The sequence below is a fragment of the Branchiostoma lanceolatum genome, chromosome 3, assembly GCF_035083965.1.
Source record: "Branchiostoma lanceolatum isolate klBraLanc5 chromosome 3, klBraLanc5.hap2, whole genome shotgun sequence".
Lineage (NCBI taxonomy): Eukaryota > Metazoa > Chordata > Leptocardii > Amphioxiformes > Branchiostomatidae > Branchiostoma > Branchiostoma lanceolatum.
The window spans coordinates 26,807,051-26,818,401 of NC_089724.1; the positions used below are offsets into that span (position 1 = coordinate 26,807,051).

The 11,351-nt window shown below is 39.4% G+C and overlaps 1 pseudogene; it reads left to right on the forward strand.

Moving 5' to 3' along the window:
* The first annotated feature begins 2,148 nt into the window (after window positions 1–2,148).
* On the forward strand, window positions 2,149–3,810 carry LOC136431248 (uncharacterized; annotated as a pseudogene).
* Window positions 3,811–11,351: the final 7,541 nt, after the last annotated feature.

Consider the following 11,351-nt stretch of genomic DNA (forward strand, 5'->3'; position numbering starts at 1 on the left):
ACTGAGGAGAATCGAACACCATCTAGCTATGTGAAAGATCCATCTACAGACGAGCACATTACAAGAGACATTCAAAAACACTACACGGATCTTGTTGATCTCGTCAACAATCTGCAAACAGACTTGAAGGCGCTGAAAACTGAGCAAGATAAACAAAAGTAGCCTCCGTTGCAGTCCTTTTCCCCGCAGCGTGCTTTTTTTTTCAATTTTTTTTGGGGGGGGGGGGGGGGGGCGCCACGTATCTGCTTGGGATCCCGTATCCGCCGTGCCTCTGTGTCCGCTATAGACCCTGTGTCCGCTGCTGTGTCCCAGCAGCGGACACAGGGTCTATAGCGGACACAGAGGTACGGCGGATACGGGATCCCAAGCAGATACGTGGCGCCCCCCCCCCCCCCCAAAAAAAAATTGAAAAAAAAAGCACGCTGCGGGGAAAAGGACTGCAACGGAGGCTAAAACAAAAGGGCGAATTTGAAAAAGAATTGAAAACCGTCTCCCGTGTACCAAAGACCAAAACGACAGTGCTACACAGCTTCCCCAACTCAATTCTTACCGGTCCGAGGCATGATTCCAAACGCTCCGAGGCATGATTCCAACCGGTCCGAGGCATTTCCAACCGGTCCGAGATACATTTCCTTACGTGCCGCGGTAGAATTCTAACCGCTCTGCGATACATTTCCTTACGTGCTGCGGTAGAATTCCAACCACTCCGCGCCAGTGAGAATTTCCTGCCCTACGCGCTGCCCTGCGTTCCTCGACAGAATTCCTTTCGCGCTACCGTACCACGGCACAGCCCCGTCCCCCACGCTCATACAGTGGACGATCCCAGGTGGGTCAAGGGTCACTCGTGTTGTGAATGTGAACAGCCAGTCAGGTCGTGTTTTTCAGTGCTTCGTTCTGACTATCACCGTCTCTAAAAATACGTGCGTACAAACTAAAAGAAAGCCCTGATTGTCAATATCAACTACAATATCAACTACAATCGACGGACAATTGGCGTTAGATATTCCTTTTTGCCCCTCCCGTGTCAGTAGATCGACTGAAAGGACGATATAGTGGGCGTTGACCCCTCTAGAAATCTGCCTGTCGTGGACTCAACATTGCTACCAGCACACACACACACGTTCACCACAAAACAATGTTGTGTAATATGCACATTAGATATTGGCCATAAAATTCATTGACAGAAACATACGGTCGATAATACAAAAGATATTCTTGTTCAGTCACGGAAAAATCCTGTTATAGCCCCAGCCATGAATGAAATCGAATGTTATAGAAATGCTATCTGTTACTAGTAGTCTGTGTTGTCCATGTATGAACTTTCATCAAATATATAACTCGACCATGCGATATGCTGAAAGGACTAAAAGAAACCGTGGCCAACTTGAACTTTTGCCATCGTAGGATTGTCCTGCGAGACAGGTCCGTTTATTTCAGGTTAAGAATCTGAAATAACACAGAAACAAAATGCAAGCTATAGTATAACGTTATATAAAAGGAGAGCTAGCTGAGGAAGAGAAGGATGCCCCCGTACCGATCCCGTCAAGTACACCGCCAACTCATATGATATATATACTATAGTCTGTAGTACTGACAGTGTCAGGTTTGAGGTCTCTTGAACTTTAATATCATAATTTAAACAGAGCCAAGCCGGTTTTATTGCTGTCACGGTTGTTGCAACAACAGCAAATATGCCTATGACACACGGCGACGAAAGTTTATATTTTCGCAGTTCACATTCGACACGCGTGACCCTTGACCCATCTGGGACCGTCCACTGTATTAGCGTGGGGGACAGGGGACTGTGCCGTGCCGTAGCGCGAAAGGAATTCTGTCGAGGAACGCAGGGCAGCGCGTAGGGCAGAAAATTCTGTCGAGGAACGCAGGGCAGCGCGTAGGGTAGGAAATTCTCACGGGCGCGGAGTGGTTGGAATTCTACCGCAGCACGTAAGGAAATGTATCGTAGAGCGGTTAGAATTCTACCGCGGCACGTAAGGAAATGTATCTCGGACCGGTTGGAAATGCCTCGGACCGGTTGGAATCATCCCTCGGAGCGTTTGGAATCATGCCTCGGACCGGTAAGAATTGAGTTGGGGAAGCTGTGTAGCATTGTCGTTTTGGTCTTTGGTACCCGTGAGCTGACAAAACAGCTGGACGAAGAAAAGACAAGGCATGCAAATGAAAGCAAGAGTGTGAACAGCCGCCATAATGAAGAAATCGCCACCCTCACAGCCCAGTGTGAATCTCTTAGATGCCTTGTTGAAACACAACAACAACAGATTGTAAAACTACAGGAAGTGACGGACTCCATTCAGCTCTCACAATCCATCTCAAAGATGAGAACGTATGCAGAGACTGTAAAAATGAACCCAGGCAATCATGCTAATCATGCAACAATACAGCCAAATACACAAGAAATCAACTCAGACGTTGAACCAACCCAACCAGTTATGTCACAGGAACGGCAACAAACTCCAACAGAGCATGAGAGATCGACAGAAATCAGGGTGTACACGGACTCCATATGGAAAGCCGTAAACGTCTCTAGAATGTTCCCCAATCGTTCAACACACAAAGACCAGTCATCCACAATATCCATTGCCACGAAGAAGCTAGAAGCAGTTGATGATCCGGGGACATCATATGCCATACGTTGGATCAAACGACTTAGACAACTCCCGACATGACGATTCTTCTGTACAAGACTGTCTGCAGAAAACGGAAGAACTTGTCTCACATGCCAAAACGTCGTTCCCAAACGCCACAGTTGTCACAAGTTCTGCCAAGAGGCCATGACCCAGAGTCAACACTGAACAAAAACATAAAAAGTTACAACCAATCTGTCATGCAAATGTACAAGGATGACGAGAAAATCCTGTACGTAAGTCACAAGAAGCTGTCAGTATCAAGGCAGCTCTACAAACGCGATGGTATCCACCTAGATGACATCACAGGGACGAGTCTTCTAGTGGCAGACGTCAAACGTACCATCTGGTCCCTGGAGAACACACACCTTGGCCACAACAGCGAAACCCGGAATCAACACATGAGAAGCCAGCAGGGAGATGACACCCCTTCATCATCCCAGTCCCGACCAGGACAGGACAACAGACCACAGCAGTACCGCGACCGAGGCAGACCAACACGATCCTGGCGTTCTGACAACTATACAGCCGGAGAGTGGAGACGTCGTCCTAGCGCACCACATGAGGACATTATGACCTTGGCATACAAACTGAAAGGACTGCTAAACACCATTTAATGGTACATGATGATACCAGCACCCGCCAACTGATTCAATATCAAGTAAAGGTACTCATTTATACGTAAACATTTTGCCAAACCTATATGTGATCAACAATATATGTAATTGCTCTTTTCATGTTTACTTTTTTCCTTTGTGTACATGGCATTTGACACGGCCTTGCGCCTAACTAGTTGGAATGTTCAAGGTAGTTTTAGTAAAAAGTGTGTAGAAGTAGATTTTCTAGATAGCATAAGTAAGTTTGATATAGTTTGTATTCAAGAAACTTGGTTGAAACCAAATGATAATTTTCATATAGATGGCTATCATTATTTCCATAGCGATAGAAAACTTAGGAAACGTTCTAAGAGAAATTCGGGTGGGGTAGTTCTCCTTTCAAGCAAAAGCTCACGAAAGGGATAACGAAATTACAAAGTAACAATTCTGATATTATTTGTTGCAAATTGGACAAGACTTTCTTTGGATTCGATAAAGATGTAATTCTAGGATGTTTATATCTCCCCCCTGAAAATTCCCTATTATTTGCATTAAAAAAGAACACTTTATTTGAAGATTTAACTGTTGACATAGCAAAATTCAATAACATGGGTCATATTCTTATCCTTGGTGATTTAAATTCTAGAACATCTAACCTACAAGAACAGCTCTTTGATGGATTTGATGAAAATGCTTTTAAAATTCACTTAAAACCCCGACTTAATACAGACAATATCAGTAATAGATACGGTAGGGATTTAATTGATTTATGCTCAGCAGCAAATATGATTATGACAAATGGAAGAATTATTGGAGATCTCCCAAGAAAAAGCACATGTATAAGATACAATGGTACAAGCACGGTAGATTATTGTATAACCAGTCTCCCATTAGTACAGTATTTCAAAGTTCACGACCCAACTTGGATATCCGATCACTGTCAAATCTCAGTCTCCCTCAAAACAATCCATTCAAATTTTAGATACGAAATTGAAGAAAAAACTCATGCTTGTCCAAAAAAATATATTTGGGATGAAACTTCTTGTGAAAAATTTCAGGAGGCACTTAATTTACCACAAATACGAAACGACATACATCAGTTCTTATCAAAACCCTACACTAACAACCAAGCAGAAAATGATGTTGAAGATTTTAACAACATCATCAAGACAACAGCTGACCTTTCACTTAAATCAATTCGAGTTTTAAAACGGAAAAAGAAACGTACCAATAAACCATGGTACGACCAACAATGTCGGGATCTTAAATCAAGAATAAGAGTCCTTGCCGCGGAAATTAGAAAATTTCCATGGCGACAAGACAAAAGACAACATTATGTATTTAAGGTCAAGGAGTACAAGAAACTGTTAAAAAAGAGAAAGAAACAATTTAATGAAGAAAAAATGTCATCCTTAACAAAATTAGCTAAAAGAGAACCAAAATCCTTTTGGAATGAAATTAATAAACTGCGAAATTTAGAAAATGGAACGAAGGTTGAGCCAGGGGACCAAATTACAACTAACGAATGGCTAGATCATTTCAAAACAATAAATAAGAACACTGTAGTTGATAAAAAAGAAGAAGAACACACCGACAACATCATTACGTCGCTTGAACATAAAACTGAAAACCCGCTAGATTTTGAAATCACAGACGAGGAAATTCAAAATGGCTTATCTAGTTTAAAAAGCAACAAATCCAGTGGAACAGATTCTATAATTAATGAAATGCTGAAATATAGCGCCCCCCAACTTATACAACCCTTCAAAAAACTGTTCAATCTCCTGCTACAGTCTGGGCATTTTCCTCAGCAATGGAGTCAGAGCACACTTGTTCCCATCTACATAAGTGGCGAAACATCAAATCCAACCAACTACAGAGGAAATGCCATTTCTAGTTGTGTAGGCAAATTATTTACATTTATTTTAAACAAACGTTTACAGTATTTCCTGGAAAGCTCAAATTTACTATCTCCTTTTCAATCCGGATTTAGGAAAGATTTCAGAACAAGTGATAACGTCTTTGTCCTGAAAACACTAATCGACCAGCAGACTTCCAAACCTGGGGGTAAATTATATACTTGCTTTATAGATTTTCGGAAGGCTTTTGATTCAATTTGGCGAAATGGATTATTTTATAAACTTTTGTCTTCAGGGATAGGGGGGAACTTCTTTAGGATAATAAAATCAATGTATCATAACATAGAATATTGTGTCAAAACCCCACATGGTCTGTCACCCTACTTTCAGTCTCTTTGCGGGGTGCGACAGGGTTGTAATCTGAGTCCTCTCCTATTCAACCTATTCATCAATGATTTTCCATCTCTACTAGATCCAACATCCTGCGATCCATTGATACTAAAATAAATTAATATAAATAGCATATTTTGGGCCGACGACCTTGTCCTTGTTCAAAATCTGAAGCAGGCCTAAAAGAGTGCCTGAGGACAATTTTGTTCCCTATGGAAATTATCATTCAATAAGAACAAGACAAAAGTAATGATTTTCTCAAAAAATGGACGGACAGCCGATTATAAGCATTTTCCTTTCAAATCTCAAGGTCAAGCTTTAGAGATAGCTAAATTTTACACATACTTAGGAGTGGACATTACACCGTCAGGATCTTTTAGTCGTGCGATTAAACAGTTAAGACTGAAAGCTCTACGTGCCTCTCTAGATTAAAATCATTATTATCATCAAACTCAAATACGTCAATCTCCCTAGCTATTGATCTGTTTAACAATTTGGTGAAACCTATTCTGCTTTATTGCAGTGAACTTACTGGAATAAATATACAATGTAGAGACCTAATTTTCAAAGGAATTAAGGAATATCCCAATGAAAAGATCAGAACATCAATAGATACAATCCTCAGCCCGATATTGGGGTCGGATGTTGGTTTACTGAGAGTTAGTCGCTTAGGAAAGATATCAGACCCCACGTCTACAGTTACTCGCCCTGTTGTTGTTCGATTCAAGAAGTATGGTGATAAACTGAACGTGATTTACCAGTCAGACACTTTGTTAAGGAACCAGAATGTCACGCTAGATAAACCAAAAATTTCATATGAAATTCCTGACTTGGAATATGTACTTTTAAATTTTTGCAAAATTATACTACGTGTTCCAAAAAGTTCTATAAATGCCGCCGTAAGGGGTGAATTGGGAGTATTCCCGTTGTTCATTGACAGTCAAACACAGTTGATTAAATACTGGCTAAGATTGAAAAATTCACCTAATGACAAGATTGTTAAAAAAGCATACGACACTTCAGTCAAAGAAGAACATGACTGGGCTACTCACGTTCAAGATATATTATGTAGACATGGGTTCCAAAATGTTTGGCTTAACCCCGCAGTTAATGCCAATTATTTTGGAATTATATTCAAAGAACGTCTGAAAGACTCATTTCTTTCTGGCTGGAGGGAACAACTTAGACATTCCAGTAAACGTTGGCATGGAAACATATCTCACATCAATTCATAATAAACTGTTTGCAAATAGCATAACAAAGCTGAGAATCAGTGCACATTGCTTAGAAGTTGAAAAGGGTCGACACCACAACACACCAGCCACTCAGAGATTGTGTCCCACATGTAATGGAAGTGTTGAAGATGAATTCCACTTTGTAATGAATTGTCCAACTTATAGCAAAGAGAGAGATATGCTTTTACAGACTATTATTAATTTATTACTAAAACAAACTTCACCCTATCTGGTACACAGAGTGATATTTTCTATGTACTGTTGTCATGTCCGACTCCTATATCCATGTACATAGGTCAATTTCTCCATAAATCATTCGAAAAGCGAGACAGAATTACCCATACATGATTATATATTGTAACAAATACACTGGTTTCGAAAATATTTTGTACTTAGAATTGTAGGATAGATTAGCCTTGTAGTATTGTTGATTTCATGCCATACATTGTACCATGTACGATTGTTGAGCAATAAAGTTCACTTCACTTCACATTATGGCGGTAGGACTAGAATACCAAAGTAAAAACCGACCTTTGGGCTTTACAGTACAGTACATTACTTCGCCAAAATTAACGACGTACAAGCGCAAGCTATCTGTAACGTTATCAATATCATCCATTTTTCGGTTGGTTGTAACCACTTCATACCCTTTAGAATACAAATGCAGACGTCTTCTAGAGCTGAATAGAGATGACCTGCCAAGTTAAAGCTGTTGAACTATGATTATTATCTGTGCTTGGAAGTAATGAAGTATAAACCACACCACCCAGTCTGACCTCATAAGAACAAAGGTAGCACCCGTACAATAGGTATCTACGGCGTCAACAGTGAAAACTACGTGACTAATATCAATTATAAGGGTGTGGACGCAATTACCTGCATACAGTGTTAAATCTGAGGGGACATGTACAATCTTTGGATAGCCTTTTTAGAAAAGCCAAATAAAGACTTGTATGAAAAGCTACGAACGAAAAAATAAATCCAGGCATTGTTTTGAGTTACGAAGTCAACGCGACTTTGCCTTTCCCTGTCGCCACTTGGCCCTACATGCTGGATGTGCAAAAAACACAATGAGAAATCCATATGTTTAGTTTGGTACTGGTCTGACAAATGTACCTTGAACATAAATATGAACTCACTAGACTACAGATATCACTCTATCATAAACAAACTCAGAACTGATAGCACTAAATTTCAAACATGATTCATTATTATATGACAACATCCGGTAATCAAATCTAATGTATCATGAACAAAGTACCCTGGTCTAACACATCCTGTCATAAGATTAAGAATGGTTTATAATCTATCTTAAGTTAAATCTTAAGAACATTAACCTGAAATGTATTCACGCCTGTTGTTTTAGTGGTTTTCCATAAATCATGATCTGTTGTTGTTTGTGTTGTTCGTCCGTTTTACTTGGTCTTTTCCTCGTTCATGTTTAGACCGATGCTGTTGGATAACATATTGAGTCTTTCTGCGACTTGTAGTTGTGCGTTCCAATGTCAGGTTGAGAGCATACCGAAGTCGTTTGGGTAGTCGAGATCTTGTAGGACTGTGCTAATCTTACACTGTATATGTATATTTTTGTATTGAGTGACGTTTGTCCTTAACAACTCGATTGCCAGGACAAACAGTAATCGAGACAACATGCATGATTCTTTGACCCCGGTGTTTACTTTGAAAGGGTCCGTCAATATATTGTTATGTATGACTTTGCATCTAAATTATCATAATGACAAGGATTTGATGATGTTGACAATTTTGGAGGGTATATCATTTTGCAGCCTCTCTCCAGTTGGTGTAGGTCTATGAGCTTCCCTTATTTGATATTTTGACAATTAGAACAGTTTTCCATTCACTAGACATAGTTTCTCGGTTTCATTTATCTTGGAAGATGTCTCAGGAGATTTTGGGAATTGCTTGGTCTTCAGTTTCTAACTTTCCTGCATAAATCTTCTCCCGGGGCTTTACGACTTCGTTTTTTCTGATACTGCCGAAACAATTTATAGCCCTGTGAGGGTAAAACAAGGCACTAAGTGTATGTCAGCAGAAGGCGAGACAACCAAAGAGTTCATCATAGTAGTTTTGTTCCGTACAATGATAACAATTTTACCTCCACCTACGGCTGCAGTGTTGACTTCATAAGACATCTATTATAATTGATGGAAATTATTTAATGTGTCCCTAACATATGAAATGGATTATCGATCTGTTTCACAGGGTACCTACTTGATACCCTAAAGTCACTGTCCTTATGAGAACCAGTTATCAGACCTTGGTGGGGGTGAAATAAGAAGTCTGTGAGAAAAAAGGCGAGGATACTAAAGAGTTTATTATAATTTTTTACTATTTCACTATGATTATAACAATTTCCCCCTCCATGAATGCCATGTGGAGCCAAGCTTCATGAGACATTTTGATGGAAATGATTTCGTCTATTCTTCTATTCATCTATTTTATAACTCCAGGTGCTATATTTAAGCTATCACGTTTTATGATCCTTCCTGTTTATTTCATTGCTTTATGCAAAGCATCACAGATAGCCTGTCAATGGTCGATATGTGAGGGGACTAACAGACCGTGAACAAAACGGTCACGTACGTTGGCTTGAAGATCCGACTGTATCTTACATTAGCACATGCCCAGTGCATGATAGAGGTGTCGTGCCAAGTAATAACTCAGGTTTGTGTATCACCAGTATTTTTCCATGACGCCATTAAGTGTCTATCTACGAACACAAATCAAAGATGAAGCATACATGCATTACTGAATGTAGTTAATTGCACAGCAGTTGTTCGTAGTACAACGTATGGCAAGTTTTGGAAGCTAGATTTGTTAACAATTATAGTTTAGTATATTATACACAGCGCTTTTTTTAACTATACAAAGTATGTTACTTATAAGTATGTATGGTGTGATGTCGTTTTTAGAGAGCATTGAACCTTAAACACGTTGACAGACATGGGCGGTCAAATGAGTTGCATATATGAGCATTTCACAAGTATCGGTTTGTTTACATGGTAATCTGATATTGGTCTTATGGTGGCGTCTCGGTGAACTAATGGCACTAGATTTCAAACTTGATTCATTATATGGCAAAATGTTTCCATTCGGATATCATCCACATCTAATGTATCGTGAAAAATAAACTTCCCTCATATGTTAAAGTTAAAATTATGCCACAGAACATGAGATTAAAATCCATCCTCGGGAGATTAGAAAGGATATTTTGTGACATATCAACCAACTTTTCGGACAAAAGGAAAAAGCTACACAAATCCTTATTGATCTTGATCTACAGCTTGTTAGTATTAAAGTAATGAACCGTACATAAACAAAATTGTTACACACAGGACCTTATTCATTATAAGCCATTACTGTTCAATATATTATACACCATCAATATTACAGATATCATATTAGATATATCATACGTCTAGTAACAAAAGAATGAAAGATTGTGGGCTTTACATTCATCCGTAATTAAAACTTAACTGATCTCAGCAGAGGTTGGATAGGTTTGTATTGATATCTGTCCCAAGCATGTAAGATATCTGGTAAGAATAGAGGTGTGTGGTCTTGAGCAGACTTAAGTTGGGAAAAAGGGAAAAGAGTAGTTTCGATGGAGGGTGCATATGCAGTAAAGAAGCCCTAAACTAGTCTGGGTTAGAATACACTTTTGGTATCCAAGAGGCTTTAAGGGCGAGAGCAAAGGCAAAGAGATTAACAAGGTTAAGACGAACATTTTCAACTGATGTTTTTCTAGCCATCCTTTCAGGACCACCCTTCCAGATAGAGGAATTTTTTTCATATTAAAAAGAGAGTGTCTGGCATAAGTAGGGTATGAAAAAATAGGGAAAAAGAGAGACAATCTAGGAATTGATTAGTGTGATTTTTTCAGATAATGATTTTTGTTCCTTTCCATGCATGATAACTGTTTGCCTACGATTCTATCTACAGAAGGGTCGACATTTCAAATCAAATATCAGTTATATCGAACCGATGACCGATATGATAACCTAAGATTTCTAAACCACCATCTACGCATTAGATAGGAAGGCCTTGTTGGAAAACTTGTAGGGAAACCTATGAGTGTACGAATATATCCATGCATTGTTAAGCACGGTTACCTTTCCCTGTTGGCCCTGAATGCGCAGATAACACAACGAGAAATCCATAGTTTGGCCCTGGTCTGACAAATGTATGTGCATTAAACATGTAGATGAACTCACTCAGATGCTGCTGGTATCAATCTGCCATAGACAAACTAAGAACTAATGTCAGTAAATTTCAAATTTGATTCATGATATTCACATCTAATGTATCGTGAACATATAAATTCCCCGGTCTATCTTAAGATTGAATGTCAGTGCCACAGTGCCATGGAATTAAAATCCATTTTCGGGAGAGTAAACCTAGACCGCCAGAGCGTCCAGTGGTTTTCCATTGATCATGATGGGTTTGTTGTTTGTGGTGTTCTTACGTAATACTTGGGTCTGTCACTCATTCATTTTGACGTTTTAACGCTGTCTGTGGGTTAGTATACATCAATTTTATTTCAAAATTGTCGCCTATTCCTGAGATAAGTAACTTGTAACTGTTCGCCAAACACAGTCTACTTCT